This window comes from Mauremys reevesii, linkage group 7 (assembly GCF_016161935.1).
Source record: "Mauremys reevesii isolate NIE-2019 linkage group 7, ASM1616193v1, whole genome shotgun sequence".
Classification (NCBI taxonomy): domain Eukaryota; kingdom Metazoa; phylum Chordata; order Testudines; family Geoemydidae; genus Mauremys; species Mauremys reevesii.
Window position 1 is genome coordinate 55,407,854 of NC_052629.1, and position 17,528 is coordinate 55,425,381.

General features: G+C 42.2%; 1 long non-coding RNA gene across 2 annotated transcripts in view; it reads right to left on the bottom strand.

Annotated features, from left to right (window-relative positions):
* Positions 1 to 888: 888 nt before the first annotated feature.
* Positions 889 to 17,528, bottom strand: part of LOC120369499 — a 36,034-nt gene continuing 19,394 nt past the window's right edge. The window contains exons 2-3 of one of the 2 annotated variants that reach the window (XR_005583187.1): positions 6,685 to 6,764; positions 889 to 1,002 (exon numbers count right to left, since the gene is read on the bottom strand). This is a non-coding gene — a long non-coding RNA (uncharacterized LOC120369499). Of the gene's footprint in view, positions 1,003 to 6,492; positions 6,550 to 6,684; positions 6,765 to 17,528 lie in introns of those variants that run through there. The other variant, XR_005583188.1, reaches the window with a different exon arrangement.

Consider the following 17,528-nt stretch of genomic DNA (forward strand, 5'->3'; position numbering starts at 1 on the left):
TTGGTTTACTTATGTACATAACCAATAGACTGCAAAATGCAAATGCACAGTTCAATATCTATGCTACATAAATTAGCTGTGCATCCAATCTAGGAGCACAAAGAATCCCAAGTGATATACATAACTAACCAAAACAGAGTGAATGTTGAGTTGTATATTGGATTGTAATATTCACAGTTGGTTAATTACACAGAACGTATGGTATCACTTCTGTTTCCTGACTGGATATTTTATATCTAACCCAGCACAGATTAGCAGCTTTACAACAGATTATACAATTAGATATTTCCTTTGTGAGATTTTTGAGCATTTGTGCTTAAAATTAGAGTTTTGCAAGTATTTACGTAAATAAAACTTGGTGCTTGAATGTTCATGGAAAGCAAATATGAATGGATCACAAAGGGCTCGACTGTCCCATTCAACTGTGCACCCACATGGGAACCCTACGTGGGGGAAGATTGAGCATGTAGAAATAAGCAGGTACCATGTGCTTGCTATTCCCCACCCTCTGCAAATAAGCAGGGACTGACAGATAGTGAGCTAAGCCAAGAATCCACACCTCCCACAATGTACCAAACAGAGCCAGTATAGGATTGAGGAGGGTCTAATTAAAAATTACAACCCCCCTGAACAAAGAAGGAACTGTGTCTCTATGAAGTATGATTCTTTTCCTGTACTCCTCTGGGGATGGTATTCCTAGGTGCTGACACGTACACAGGGTTTGCAGCAAATCCACAGTCCAGCCCAACCATGGTTTGGTTTAATCCAAATTTCAATAAATAGCCCCAAGAATTTGCCCCACTAATCACTCTTTAAAAAAGAAAAAAAAGATGCTTGCAACTTACTTCTTCATTTCACCATGGCTTTGCAGTAAAATGCTTCTTTCACCCTTGCTTCTCGTGCTATATGGCATGTCCCTTCTGACTCTGCTGATCACACCACACTACATAACACTACAGTGTGTGATATCACTTTTTAAAGAAAAGGGTATGATTTTCAAATCTGTAGAAACATGAGCAATTTGAGGTCAACTGTTGCCATTTACATTTTAACCAGAAGGCAGAAATACTCATGAAAATTGGCTGGTTTTCAGCACTGGCACATCTCCAGAAAATACCCATAATTTTCTCTCTCTTCTTGCTTCATTGCTAAGTGAGTAATAATTTGAGACTTCGGATTTAATAATCATTCCTTTTGGTTTGTATTGTACTCTGCCAGTAGCATAGGAGCTACTTACTTGCTCTTTTCATCGGATCTGCATATGGCATTGCAGTAGCAGTAGAGAATTTCACAGAAGCACTCAGATCTCTTTGATAGTAATCAATATGATGCTGTATTTGTGATATGCCACAAAAATAATTTATTGTTCTCCAGCTGTCTGAGTCAGTGCTCATTTTCTAACCATTAACTGCCAAGTGAACTTATAAGTTGTTATGCCTCTGAATTTCACCCACACTGCTCTTTTCCACCATTATTTGCAGTGCCATTTCTAAAGGGGAAATCCTGCCTAGATAACTAAATACAGGGTTTATCTCACTTTTTGTAGTCTGAAAAGAAGTCAGTTTAGAGTATGTCATATTTTTAAAATAAACACTCTGATGCAATGAAATTAACATGCAAGAGAAAATATTAACGATTCTTTCTTGGTAATGAAAATGTTAACAGTTATGAGGTTTTTATCCCCTTTTCTTTTTCTTCAGTTGCATTACATTTAGGATATTTTCAGTACAATGGAGTCTGACAATTTATAATGATAATATTTATATGTTTGACATTTTGGGAGGCATCAGAACGTTTAATTTAAAGATAATGATTTAGAACATTAAAAGCAACGTAGAATGTTAAACAAAAAACCCATTGCTGTCTTCCAGACAAAATTTAAACCAACAAGGTGATAATTGTCCATTGTGCCATACAGGTGCAAAATTCTACTACATCCAAATCTGGGAAAGTTACCTATTTGAATCATATTTTGAAATTAGTAGTGTCCTAATAAAATAATAGGGCACCTCAAGACACAATGGCAATTAGTGTGGTATAAAAACAGAGAGGAAGATGAATTCTGTTCCCAGTTCTGCTTAAGTAAGACTTCAATGGCCTCTATGAAGTAGATGCAGTTACAGAGATGCTGTTATTGTGTGGATTTCATCTAATCATTCGTGGGGAAAAGTATCTCACCAAGAACGGTTCAAAAATCCTTGCTGGTGCTATAGGTAGATTTTGAGGGATGCCTGAGACAAGAGAGGGAATAGTTGGTTTTTGCCAAGGCCCTCCCCAACCCCTTTCCTGATTCTAGGTATTAGAGCTACACTGACTATGAGGAAAAAGTGCATGCTATTTATTCCAAATTTGAAATGAGACTGCTACAAGCAGAATGACTTATTCATTAACTCCCCCACTCCCCATCTTCAAGTTGTATCCCAGTGTTTGCTACATAGTGGCTTAGCCAAGTAAGGCCTGGGAGAGGGCTGTTGGCAGCTATGCAGTATTGTGGGACTATCTTGTGTAGCAGCATTCCCCCATCACTCCTTTTCAGTGCCATTATCTGCCATCTGCTTCTCTCAAGAAGGCAAGTAATGAAGAAAATATCCATATCCTACTGAAGCTACAGGAGAAATTTTACACAGACAGAATATAATTACTCCTACTGGAGTTTAGCCAGAGTACAGGAGTTATACCTTCTTCACAGGACTAGACCCCCACAAAAGGTCAGGATTTTGTTGTTGGCAGTTGGAACAGTATCCCCCAATAGTAAGTAGAAAATTCACTAGGTTTTATTTAGTGGTCTCATCAAGAAATTTTATAACTTTCAACCAACCACTAGCACACAAGGTAGGCATGCTCATGGTTCAGATGAACTTCCAGTACACTGGGGATTTGTTCTAGTTTATAAAGTTGCTCTGGTATAAAATTGTCTTAAGTTACATTAAGATCTGTAGCTAAGTCTAAACACCTGTACAGATAGGTAGTGGGAGGATGACATATGGAGCATTCCACCTTGAAAAAGTGGCTATATGTTTGGCATGGAAAGACCAGTGGTGTCTAGTATTGTCAGCAGTTCCTCACCACCTCAAAGCAGTGATCAAGACAGGGCCAGTATGGGGCAGACTGAAGCTGTGATGTGCACTCAGAGGGGCATTCTGGTTGATTTAACCAGAATGCATCTGGGTTCTGTTATTGGGCCAGAGCAGCTCTGCAGTGCTACAGATTATGGCTGTTAGTATCAAAAGCAAATTAATATTTTAATGTCTGTACACACTGACTTGAGCCAAGCCTAAAGAATGTAGTAAGAGTTTATTATAAATCAGTGTATTTACTCTCATTAGTATAAGATAAGTCATTTTAGTATTTTTATGTATTGCAAGGATTTTTTTCCAGTATTAGCAGTAGTGTTATTTTTAATGTGGCAAAATCAGAGGGCTATAGAGATTTTGTTTCTTAAAAAACTGACAATTTGTTTTTACTCTGATGAGAAATTGTGATTGTAAATGATGCTTCATCTACTAAAGGACATAAGTGGGCCCAATTCTACAACCTTACTTATGCTATTTCACCGGGACTATTCATTTGAAGTTGGAAAACTCATACGTAAGAGTTCCACGGGACCAGGTCCTAAGTTATGGTGTGTTAATTTACATTGCTCAATGTTAGTATCTCTCAGCCAAAGAGAATTTTCTGTTTTACTCAGTTCTGATATAGAACATGTTTACCAAAGTGTTCATATCCACTTTATTTTAATTAGCATACAAATCACACTCATGGGGTATATACCCCACGAAATTGTTCACACACTTCTTGCTGTTTTATCTTTTTCTTTCTTGTGTGTCCTACAGGCCAATGGCTAACAGGCTTGTAGTGCAACTGTAAATCTCATTGAACTGTTAACTTTGAATATACATTTCATACAACTCAGCCAGAGTGACAGCTCTCTGCTGTCTAAACAGCATTTAAAATACTGGTAGTTGATTTCAGAAAATGGGTTAACTCAGGAATGTAATTTGTGATTATCCAAAAATGGCATGTTCAGCTTTTAACCCTAACTTCTTTAAATCCTCCTTGAGCCTAAGCAGAATTTTAAACAGAGGCAAAGTGATCCACAGGATAGCAAACTGGACTGGGAGTGGAGAACCCCTGTTCTATTCCTGCCTGTCATTGAATTGCTGTGTTTCCTTGTGGTAGTTATTTAACTCCCCTGTGCCTCATTTTCCCAATCTGTAAAACGGGGATATATAATGTTTATTAATCTTTGTTAAGCACTTTGAGATCTATGGATGAAGAACTTCATAATAATAGGTAGCATTTATTTAAAGAGGTTGAAAAATGGATAACTAAGACTGATGAGGAATATACCTGCAAAAAATTGCTTTTCTATAGCATCAATGTTAAATTTGAAAGAATTTTTTTATGTTGTCTGAATCTAAAATAAGCGTATAGCCCCATTCAAATCACAAGGGGCTATCGTGACTACATATAGACATCTCAGCATTTTTAACATGGAAATTAAACATTTGTCATTTGTGCTGACTAACATCTTGATAATTTTTGCTGCATCTCTCCTGAATTATGTCAAATGTTTAAAATATTGCACTTGCAAGAATTTGACTAAAATTTTATGGTCAGCTTTAAGAAGTAGAGAGATGAACGTCTCTACCAGTCATTCAGATCCTTTGGGAAATATCCTTTTTACAGGGCACCAGATTCATCCATAAAGAAAGAGAAATCTACTACCAACATCTAGTGAGGCAAGTTACCCTTGGAAATTGCTAGCTAGTGCTAGAACATACTTCTGAATTGCTGTTCAAATGGGACAGTTTGGGTCACATTCCAACACTTGTCAGATAGAAGCACCTGAAATAAAGAAACTGTTAGTGTATAAATCTCCTAGCTACAGGATATGCAGTTACCAGAAAGAAAGGAGCAGTGGAGTGATGATCAGCCACAGAACTATGCATTTCCCCCATTCCCCACTGAAGAAGGGCCCTCCTTTCCCTGCTCCCATGGCAAACCCTATTACATCTAATGACTGGAGAAGGCTTCACTTCTTTGCTTCTGATCTTGGGAAAATGTTATGCATGCAAGGCTGTCAGAACCAACAGCCCTGAGTAGGTGAGAGGCAGACCAGAGGTGTGGGTGAGACAGGAAAGAAAAAGCTAATAGGTGGATGGAGAGGGGCTGATATATATTAAAGAACAGACATGTGGGGTACTCATAGAGGTGAGATTTGGATTTGGCATTGGGTTCATCTCTGAATTGTCTTTTTTTTTTTTAAATATACATTGTTTCAAACTGTTTCAATTTTTATTTTCATTAGGTGGAAATTAGTTATGTAGCCTATTGGGGAAAATATTTTCCCCAGTCTTACACTTTGAATCCTTTACAGCTCACAGATATCTGTCTTATGAGCAATTAGTTGCAGAAAATTCATTTCTGATTATTTCAAACTTAGGGCAAACTCCCGCATAAATTTGTGAGGAAGAGCTCAGTACCAGAGATGTGTATGACACAAAAGCCTGTCTACAACAAACTTTTTGCCCCTAATTTCCTGCCCTTGCTATTACTTATTCAGGTTTTCCTCTACTAGGGTAGAAAAGGAGTAGATGGATATGTCAGTATTACCAATTCTAAGCCTCAAAAAGTCATGAGATTTTAAAAATATATAAATAAGATGTTCTTTTTGCCTTCTGAGTTTCTCTAAGGTATACTCTAATCATGCTTTCAAGCCTGTTTGCTGGGATGAGTTTTCTTTTCCTTTCCTTTTCTTTCCTTTCTTTTTTTTTAAATCAGTGAATATATGAGGATCTCTAATTCCATGGGCTGAGACTTTAAGAAAACTATCAAATATCATGGTGATAAAATTATAAGAGATATCAGCATTGCCATGCTGTTATCTAATACTGCACTGAAGTAGCCTAGAGAATACAGTGCTTAAAATGTCAAAGGCTCCAGAAAATTTACCTGCTCTACGGCAACAAACATTGCTACCAGAGGTGGAGCTGAAAGAGGGGTAGCAAGTGCAAAAATTTTAGCAAAAGAGCCTAATAGAGTCATAGCCAAGCCTACTCACTTCATTTCACTGGGGTTCTCATGGCTTTTAGAAACCAGTTCTGGATGTTGGCAACAGTGACATATCCTGTCTACTGTTGGCTGCTGGTGCCTGATGTTTAAAAAGAAATTGTTTCCCCACCATTGAGAGAGCAATGAAGTGGCTGACTGCTTCACCATCTCCCTGTCTCAGCCACTTTCCTCTGTTTGCTCTTCTTTTTCATTGCAACATTGTACAGAGAGCTGACAGACAGCCACAGTAGCCAGGCTTTCTAAAGCCTCCCCTCTTTCTAGAACTATGTGGCTTCTCTCATGATAATTGTTTGGGATTTGACCTACCAGGATACTGAAGTAGCCTAATATCGGTCCTAATGGGAGTTGTCTGGGAGAAAGCTCTAATCTGTAGACTGCAGCAGGGTGTGTTAATTCACAGCTGAAGATAATGCAGCTCCTGGTTCCAGCAGCAGTATTAGGTTTAAATTGCTTGCATTAAAACATCGACTATAACTGCAGGTATAGAAATATAAATATCATTTGCTACATTAGATCTTGTGTACATGAATGTAACCATGAAAGGTGCCTTTAAAGAGAAATGGGATTCAAAAGAGAGAGGTGAAGAAAACAAAGGCATCTCTACCCCACCTGAAGAGAGAAAGAGATGATGATCCTTGGAGATGCCAGGAAGGATGCTGAAACTGGATTCAAGTCCTCCCTCATGCTTGCTGCAAAGAAAGAAACAAACCACTCTCTCAATAACAGATTGGAAAAGCATCAGCCTGTTCCAAAACCCACTCATATGTCACGTTAAGATGAACTGTACAGTAGATTGCGCAGATCATCTGAACCTCTGTTGCATGTGTTGAGCAGTGAAAGAGTTAACAGTTTAAATGTCGGTGGTGGTGGTGTATCTGAGTCAACCCCCATTGAGATGAATGGGGCACGTCACATCATTCAGGCTGATGTCACATCATTGGATCAAATTTTTCATGCTTGCTCAGCAACCCCAACATTAAAGACTTACTTTTCCTTGGATTCTGGAGAAGGATAAGAGCATGAAAGGAAGGCAAGTGTGCTATATTAGCATTGCCAGCTGAATCGGAGACTTGATTTAGATAAAATAACATACACGTCAGCACTTACAGAGTATAATAATATTCCAGCATCATGGACACATCTGATATATGCCAAGCTTCATTTATTTCAGTGGAGCTATGCTGATCTACAGCAACTGAGGATCTGGCCTGTCATTACTTCTATATATAGTATGTGTTTTTTGGTCTAAGATCTGATTCATGTGGAAATGTACTCTGTTAAAAACTTCTACATTATGCTACCAAACGTTCTGTCTAGCCTGGGTCCCAAAGAGTGACAATGCAGGGGTAAGATTGAAATAAGGGCTTGACTCTCTGCCACCTTCTATAGTCTTTTACATTGTGCAAAGTGAGCTGGTAGCACTTTTCATTCCCTTTTTAAGGACTGTGCAACATGATTTTTATTTTGGTTCACTAGAGATCACTCCTGGCTTAACATTTTAATCTAATCTCAGAGATCAGGAGGCTTCATTTCCAGGGATTTGTATTTTTAGTAGAGATATGGCCCAGCTGCCAAGTCTGGGTCTGATTTTAAAGTTCTCTGAACTTTAGGGTGCCAAGACCAAGGTGGAGGGGTTATGCAGCTATTCCTTCCCACTATTAGTGCATTATTATTAGTGCAGAGTATTACGTAGCCATTGAAAGCATGAAAGTAGTAAGAGGATTCTCCCCACTTAGCAGAATACATGCTGCCTTCCAACAACATTGAGTAGGACATTCATTTTCATCTGAGTTTTTCTGGCATGCTGTAAGGAGTCGTCATAAGGGAGTTGTGTTAATTTTCATTTTTCTGCTATGCAAATTAAATACTTTTTACAATTGTTCCATCTATTGCATTATGTCAAAGGGCAGAGGACAGATCTGGCTCCTTGTTTTCACGTTCCCCAGTGCAATTTCTTTCCTTGCACATTGAATAAATGTGAGCAACATCTGCTTTCCAGGCTATGGAGTTCTACCCATCAGTCACCAAAAGGCGAGTCTCAAAAGATATGTAAATCAAAGCCTTCACTTTACATAGCTCGATGAATTACATAAAAGAAAGGTCTGACAAAAATTTAAATACTCTGTAAAATTCAGCATTACTTTAGGTAACAATTCAAGGAAAGAATTTCCAGGTCTCACACTCCAAAAATCAGATACTAGAATCGCACAGAGCCTGGATGAAAATTCTAATGTTCTGAGTCCAATGAGCTACAATGAAATAAAATATTCATCTGTATTTCCAAGCACATCAGAGTTCATGATAGGCAGGATTTGTTCAATACAACAAAATACATCTCTTTCTTCTAGCCATGGTATCAGCAACTGCTTGCTATATGAACATCACTTCTGCTGCATAAATGGAAAATTCAGCTTTCTGCAGGGATCACCTCCATACATGCACCAAAGATGACATTTAAAAGATGATGAAATGGGAAACCTATTACATTTGCTATTATTCACAGGGTGGTGTTCTCAGGCACCAGATGAAGAGGGTCTGAGTGTACTACTCTCACCTCGCCATTAAAAGGTACCTTTGGAACTGATTTCAGCCTGAAGAACCTGAAGAATATACTTAATTTATGCAATCCCAGATTATCTCAGGGAGTATTTGGCTCTCAAGCAGGAACCACATGTGGGAAAGAGGATGAAAAAAAATGTTTGGCTACATATATAGAGAGGATAGGGGCTTCTGAGTTATACTGGCTTTCTTTTCCTTCTTCTATATCACTGCATGCATCCTCTGTCTACACAGGGTCAAATTCAGCTAGCCTTATCCACATTTTGTGACATCTTATTACATAAAAAGCATCCCATTGGAAAAGATCCTCAGCTGGTATAATTGACTTCAATGAGTCAAATCAAATTGCGCCAGCTAAGGATCTGCTCCAAGAGGCTATTAATGGAGTAAGCTACTTGAGTAAGGCTTCAAAGCCAGGCCCACAGTGATTCTGCATTCTAGACCTGGGTTTGGCCTTCAGAGTATTCAGTCAGAATACTTCAGCTATTCTATGTCAACCTGGCTCCATCGTACTAAAATTGGGGAACTAGTTACTTTGAATAGTTGTGTAGTGTTCCAGAGTAGATGGCAGTAAAACAAAAAACACAAATCACAACAAGGGTGACCAGATGTTGCCATGTTGAGGCATTGTCTTATATACACAACTATACCCACCCTCCCCTGAAAAAAGGGTCCTGATTTTTCACACTTGCTATCTGGTCACACTAACCACAACACACACAACACAGGATTCACCTGCAGCACATGCGCATGTATGAAATTTTACTTTGTTTTGTAACTGAGCTTTTGCTGTTTCCAGTCTGTACAACACAGGTAAATAAATAAAAGAAAACCTTTTTTTGTCTCTTGTTAACACAAATGACATGAAAAATTAGTTCTGTGGCAGATGAGTACCTTGGCATCACTTTGATTTGTCACAATAAATAAGGCTTCTTTGAAACCTAATGCATTAAGCTGCTTTCAGTTACTGCAAAGCAGAGTTTACATAGTATTCTGAAAGGCTCCCTTTAAGTATTTATTTGGGTGAAATTTCAAAAGAGCAGTTCTTACCTTCATAGGGAAGGACAGGGATACATTGATTCTACATTTTCCCCACAGCAAGTGGTGCTAGTCTCTTAAATGCTTGAGTTATTTAAAACTAGTCTGGAAAAAACACTGGAGAATGTACAATAGGGACCTGATCCAAATCCAGTTAAAGTTAGTGCAAAGCCTCACACTGACTTCACTGAGCTCAGGATGTAGCCTTAGAATAGAGATTTAAAGATGTGGGAGTCACAAGCAGTAGCTGTAAGGCTGAAGTCCTACTCCCAGTCCCCTGTCTCATTTTAATCTGCACTGAGTTGCTTACTCTTTTTGCCACTATGCTTTCCTCAGACAGAGATGCTCATGATGGCCACAGTGCAGATTGCCACAGATCTGTGAAGCGTAGCAAGTTCTGGCATAAATGATTCTGGTGTTCATGATGACAACCACTTACATGTGGTTGAGTATAGGTTCATGCTATAGGAAACAGCCCCAAACTCTTCAAGCCATGCAGTAGATAACTTATGAAGTCTTTTTTCCTGAATGCTGGTTCAGATTTTCTCAAATATCATTTTTCTCTTGGGGTTTGCCAGACAATGAGTGCTGATGTACTTTTCAAAGCTATGATAGCTTGGTGACTATGGTTTACAGGAGGTGTACACGTGAGCCTTTTCCCTGAGTTTTGCTAAAATCTACTCCCAAATTTCACTGAAGGATTTGAAAAGCTTTGGGGCCCCATGGCCTGAGTGGTGGGATTCTAGCAAATATTGGAACAGCTCTGTTTAAATGTGTTGTAACCACGTCAGTATTAGTAGCTGATAACAGACTGTGTGTGGGAGTCCAGGGCTGTGTTGGGGGCCTGTGATATACAGGAGGTCAGATTAGATGATCTGGTGGTCTCTTTGGGCCTTAAACTCTGACTTTATTCTAGAGCTAATGTAGGGGCTATGGCTTCCCTTCTCCATTAGTCCTACTGTAAATAATTATTTCTTGCTAATGTAGTTCTGTGTCACAAAGGCACATGCCACAGACTGTAAGGCAGAACATAATAAGGCAAATGAATCCATTAGGCAACTAATGGATTAATCAATGGAGTTACTGCAGGAATGAAATTGACCCACTGTGTGCCATCATAGTAGCACGTGAAACTAAAAACTCAGAGCAAAACATTCATAAAGTGGTTAAGGGAGAAGAAAAAAAGATAAGTTACCTCGCTTCAAAACCCACAGAACTCTTTGGAAATTTACCTTTAAAGAGGTAGAAGGTCCACACTCTAGCTTGGCCACAGTAACATGTAAGGAGTGAGTAGAATCCCTTTAAATCGCTTGTGAGCCCTATGTGCTCACTGTGCTCTGCTTTAGAAACAGCCAGAAACCAGCCAGCGCAGCAGCGTAGCCAGTCCTCATATGTTTCTGTTTATTCAGTTTATTCATTAAACACTTATACAAAACGTATTGGTATAGTGGGTCTTGAATGTGATTTTTGTTCTGTAAAGAGCAAAAGACAGAATAGTCACAATAGTGACAAGAAAGTAAGACCCCTCTTCCCTTCTCACCTGTGGATTCCACTACACAGGATTGAGAACAGGGGCAACTTGCCTGACACTATTCCCTGGTATGAGCAAATGGACAAAAGGTGGTGGTGGTGGGTGGTTGGAGCATTGGGCTCCACACCTTTATCAGAGTAGCTAACTAGGTGCATAGGGAAGGAGTCAGCTGCTTTGTGAAAAGGAGCAAATGAATTGTCCCTCCCACATAAAGAGGGGGAAACTTGTGACTCTCTGTATTACAACTCATTCCTTGGACTGCTTTTGGAAAAAAAGATAAACCTACCTGTTACTTAGGACAGATTTTAAACTTACAATCTATTCTAGCCCTTTTGTGACCAAACAACTAGAGCAGAGAATGTGTGGTTTTAACAGTATTGTAAATATGCCAGTGTTACTCAGAGTTCTTTCAACCCAAAGCTCTTGGTAACTTTTACTCAGTGTGAGGTGGTGTCAGGAAATAAATCAGGGGAGACACAGACGTCTGACCCATAGATCACTGGCACAAACAGAACAACATGAGAGCTAAACTTTACTTAGGGCTTGGCTACACTTACAAGTTGCAGCGCTGGTGGAGGCTTTCCAGCGCTGCAATTACACCCCGTCCACACTTGCAGGGCACAACCAGCGCTGCAACTCCCTGGTTGCAGCGCTGGCTGAAAACCCATCCCGGCAGGGGTATAAGGAGTGCAGCGCTGGTGATCCAGCGCTGCTCAGCAGGTGTGGACACTCACCAGCGCTTTAATTGTCCTCCAGGGAATAAGGAGTTATCCCAGAATTCCTGTTCAGCCACTCTGCTCATCAGTTTGCACTCTACTGCTCTTGCCTCAGGTGACCCGCCCTTTAAATGCCCCGGGAATTTTAAAAATCTCCTTCCTGTTTGCTGCAGCCAGGTGTGTGTGGAGTGCAATCAGTTAATCTTTCCAGGTGACCATGCCTCCACGCGGCAAACGAGCCCCAGCATGGAGCAATGGCGAGCTGATGGACCTCATCAGTGTTTGGGGGGGAGGAATCTGTGCAGGCACAGCTGCGCTCCGGCCGTAGGAATTACGATATCTTTGAGCAAGTATCAAGGTCCATGCTGGATAGGGGCCATGATCGGGATGCACTACAATGCAGGGTGAAAGTTAAAGAGCTGCGGAGTGCCTATTACAAAGCCCGCGAGGGCAATCGCCGATCCGGAGCTGCCCCCACGACCTGCCGTTTTTACAGGGAGATGGACGCGATACTTGGGGGTGACCCCACTGCCAATCCCAGGACAACGATGGACACATCTGAGCAGGCTGGGGGACAGGAGGAGGCGGAGGCGGAGACGGCGGCGGGGGGTGGGGGAGGAAACCGCGAGTGAAGCTCCTGGGATGGGGGAAGACACCCCAGATTTCCAGGAGGCATGCAGCCAGGAGCTCTTCTCAAGCCAGGAGGAAAGTACCCAATCGCAGCAGCCAGCAGTTGCAGAAGGACAAGCAGAGGAGCGGGTTACCGGTAAGCGGCTTTTATTTTCTGGGTGGAAATGTTTCTGGAGAGGAAGGGGGGTTATGGCTGCATGCATGCCAGACTAGTAGATGTGGAATAGCCCGTTGATGTGGTCTATCACGTCGCGGTAATCTGCTTCAGTTATCTCAGCAAAAGTTTCATCCAGAGCGTGGGCAATATGCCTGCGCAGGTTTATAGGCAGAGCCACCGTGTCCCTTGTCCCAGTCACGCTGACGCGTCCACGCCACTGTGCTGCAAGTGGTGGGGGGACCATTTCTGAACACAGGCACGCCGCATAGGGTCCCGGGCGGAATCCACATTGCTCTAAAAGAGCCTCCCGCTGTTCCCTAGTGACTCGTAGCAGGGAGACATCTTCCAGGATTAAGTCCTGTGAAAAATGTTGGGAGACTCCTTAGTGAAGAGATAGGGAGATAGTGAAGATCACCCCTGCAGCTGCATCTTCACTCAACCCCTCTATCACTCCAGATTACCCGAAGCAACCAGCTCCCCTCTATCAATCAAGCCCCATTTCTCCCTCTATAAGCACCCCTCACTCACCATTTCGTGGCTTCTGTCGTGTTATGCGTGTGGTAAAAGAATGCTAAAGTGAGAACTCCCTCAGTGTAACAATTCATGTCTGGAGATAGTGGATACAATGCTGCCCCTGTTAAATGTTGTCATTTCTGGGTTTCTACAGTGACCTTGACTACTGGACTGAGCAGATGTTCCACAGCACAAAGGCTTCAAAATTTGAGAAAAAATCCCCGAAAGAGCAAAGAGGACATGCTGAAAACTGTTCTTCATCACTCTGCTAGAGAGAGTAAGGAATTGAAGGAGTGGAGAGAGAAGGAAAGCAAGATCCGCAAGAGAAATGCAGTGGCCAAGAGGAAAAGCACAGAGCGGCTGCTAAGCATCCTGTCGCGCCAAGCGGACTCTATCGAGTCACTTGTTGCCATGCAAGCAGAGCACTACCGTGCTACTCCCCCCCCCCGTCCCAAAGCTTTTTGCCTTGTGCCCCAATGTCAGCTCAAACCACCTTTCCCCAGCATTCAGGTTCTTACCACCACCAGCTGCCTCCAACACCTGTATGTTCCCCAACCAGCCCTGATACCTACCACCACCCTTACCCTCTGCACTCAACCCCCATCACCATGCAGTATATGCACCCTGAAGTGCAGGATTCATTAAACAGCACTCCAGACAGGACATATGCAAAATTGTGACTGTACAGTTCACCAACCCACACCTCTGCCCTCTTGTGTTCATGAAATGTTGTGTGTCTGTCTGTCAAGGAAGTTTTTTTCTTTTCAATAAAACAATTCTTGGCTTTGAAAACAGTCTTTATTATAGCAGATAGTGAAAGATACCTTATACCCAGTAAAGAAAGAGGCACTGCAAACCATTTTAGGGATAATAGAATAACAGTGTAAACAGTGCAATTCACTCCCATGCAAGGCAGCAAACATTACTGTTGGCTTTCAGCCTCAAATTCTTCCCTCAAGGCATCCCTAATCCTTGAAGCCCTGTGCTGGGCCTCTCTATTAGCCCTGCTCTCTGGCTGTGCATATTCAGCCTCCAGGACTTGAACCTCGGTGGTCCATGCCTGACTGAATGTTTCACCCTTCCCTTCACAAATATTATGGAGGGTACAGCAAGCGGATATAACCACGGGGATGCTGCTTTCCCCCAAGTCTAGCTTCCCATACAAGGAACGCCAGCGTGCCTTTAAACGGCCAAAAGCACACTCCACAGTCATTTGGCACCGGCTCAGCCTGTAGTTGAACCGGTCCTTGCTCCTGTCAAGCTTCCCTGTATAGGGTTTCATGAGCCAAGGCAGTAACGGGTAAGCGGGGTCTCCAAGGATCACAATGGGCATTTCGACGTCCCCTACTGTGATCTTCCTGTCTGGGAAAAAAGTCCCTGCTTGCATCTTCCTGAACAGGCCACTGTTCCGAAAGATGCGTGCATCATGCACCTTTCCAGGCCAGCCTGTGTAAATGTCAATGAAACGCCCGTGGTGATCCACAAGCGCCTGGAGAACCATAGAGAAATACCCCTTACGATTAACGTACTCTGATGCCAGGTGGGGGGGGGGCCAGAATAGGAATATGCGTCCCATCTATCGCCCCTCCACAGTTAGGGAAACCCATTTGTGCAAAGCCATCCACAATGTCCTGCACGCTCCCCAGAGTCACGGTCTTTCTTAGCAGGATGCGATTAATTGCCTTGCAAACTTGCATCAAAACAATTCCAACGGTCGACTTTCCCACTCCAAACTGGTTCCCGACCGACCGGTAGCTGTCTGGAGTTGCCAGCTTCTAGATTGCAATAGCCACCCGCTTTTCCACCGTCAGGGCAGCTCTCAATCTTGTGTCCTTGAGCTGCAGGGTGGGGGCGAGCTCAGCACACAGTCCCATGAAAGTGGCTTTTCTCATACGAAAGTTCTGCAGCCACTGCTCGTCATCCCAGACTTCCATGACGATGTGATCCCACCACTCAATGCTTGTTTCCCGAGCCCAAAAGCGGCGTTCAACGGTGCTGAGCATTTCCGTGAATGCCACAAGCACTTTAGTGTCACACGCGGCAGGAGAATGGATATCGATATCATCGTCAGACTCCTCACTGTCACTTTGGAGCTGAAGGAATAGCTCGACTGCCAAACGTGTTGTGCTGGCGACACTCATCAGCACAGTCCTCAGCAGCTCGGGCTCCATTTGCCACAGAAATCGCGATTCACACAGAGAGTAAAACAGAAAGACACTCACAATGGCGCCAAACGTTGCCGGAAAGAGTGAATGCTGGGATGTGAAGCGATGCACCACGGGGCGTTGGCACACAGGAAGCGGAATGACCCGCACACTTCCTTCCCCTTCCCACAATACTCAGCGCCAAAATGGGACGAGGTGCTCTGTGGGATAGCTGCCCACAATGCACCTCTCAATACAGCGCTGGAAAGTGCTGCAAGTGTGGCCACACTGCAGCGCTGGTAGCTGTCAGTGTGGCCACACTCCAGCGCTGGCCCTACACAGCTGCACGACCAGCGCTGTAACTCCCAGCGCTGCAACTTGTAAGTGTAGCCATACCCTTAGTCTCAAACACTTACAGATGTTGCAACAGGTTAGTAAACCACCCCCAACCCTCAATAATTACTGAAGCTGACTGTGGCTCTTGAGTGGCACAGCGGCAGCCCGTCTTCCAGTGGGGAACATAAGATGCATCCAGAGGGAGAAACCAGTCCCGAAGAGTCCCACCACCTCAAACTTTCCCCCCTTGTTTTTATACATTAGTAACACAATGACACGTCCCTTAAAGAAAACTTGTTAAGCAAGCAGTTTCAATGGTCAAGCAAGAGGTTTCCTTCTGATTATTGATTAATCAGGTATCAATAGTTCCCAGAGTTTGCAGACTTGAGGCCCTAATAGACATTCCTGAGGGCACATCCTGCTCTTCTAAAATTCATGTATCAGCAACTTCAACACAGTTCTTATCAGGAAGGACGTGAGGGTCAAGCTGCCCTTTCTGTGGTACACAAAACCCCTTCCCCTCCTGCCTTGGTCAAGCTGAGGCTGCTGCATGGCCACTTTATGGCCTGCTGACTTGGCTGCTTTTAGCAATAAGCCATAATGGTTTCAGGCACTTTATTGGTTTGCCAAAAATCTCCCCGTACACCATAAGGCATTTTCTCTGATAAGCTTAAGTAGTATGTCAACAAATGACTATGTGCTGCGTGCATGTGTGTGTTGGGAGGAGGAGATGGTGTACACCAGTAGGGAGTGACTGAATTCAGCAAGAGAAGAGCTATATAGAAAGAGTCCAACTGTGAAACTGATTTCACATTTTATCCCGGTCTGTCAGATCTCTCCACAAATATTTCTCTAATGTATCATTTCACCATTCTGCACATTCCATATTAACTCATTAGATGGGGAAACAGTAAACACATGATTTTTTCTGGGCTAAGCTTTTCTCCACCTGCTGTTCAAAGAAACTACTGAATGATGAAACTTGCTGCAGTGGCAGTACCAATCTTCACACAGCAGAACAAGAAACATTCACTGCCATTCATTTTTAAGCACAAAGCCCACCCCTTGTCAAGAAAAATAAGTGATCAGCTTCCACATGGAATAGCATTTCAGGACAGCAGAATGCAATGGCATTAGCCATTTGGTCTATAATACCAATCTGTATTTAGATTAATAGTGTATAATATGTGCAGGTTAGTAAAACCATGATCTTTGAGTCGAAGTCCTCAGAATGTAATTGTTTATGCTGGCTTGTTATTTTAATCAGACGGTGCTGGTCTCATAGTAATTTATACCATTTTATAAAGTAACCAGCAAATCTAAACTACCCTCTCTCCATTATGCTCTCCTAGGAATGCTAACAGACAAGAACAAAATGAGCAATACTCACAATATAAAAAACAGGTCTTTGTAAAAATTCTACTGTTCAATTTCACTCGTGTATCTCATTGAGAAAGACATAACTGTCAAAGAACTCTCAAATCATATAATACATCTCAGCTAGCGTAAATGCAAATTGGTGTTGCTCCACTGACTTTGGTGAGCTATGCTGATTTCCACTAGCTGGGGATCTGGCCCATTCTTTTCTTCTTTTATAAAGATATTTCAACCCACTTGATAAAACATGAGTACAATCAAGTTACGTTCCATTAAATAGCACCAATAAAACAGAGCTATTATACTTTTAAAAAAAAATCAAACTTAACGGGGGGTTGAGAGAGAAGAAACCCTCTCCAAGAACTACTTACGCTGAGAATTACTAATTAAGTTTGCATAATATGCAACCTGACAATCAAACTGAATATTAGTATAACATCTGAAGGTTTGTC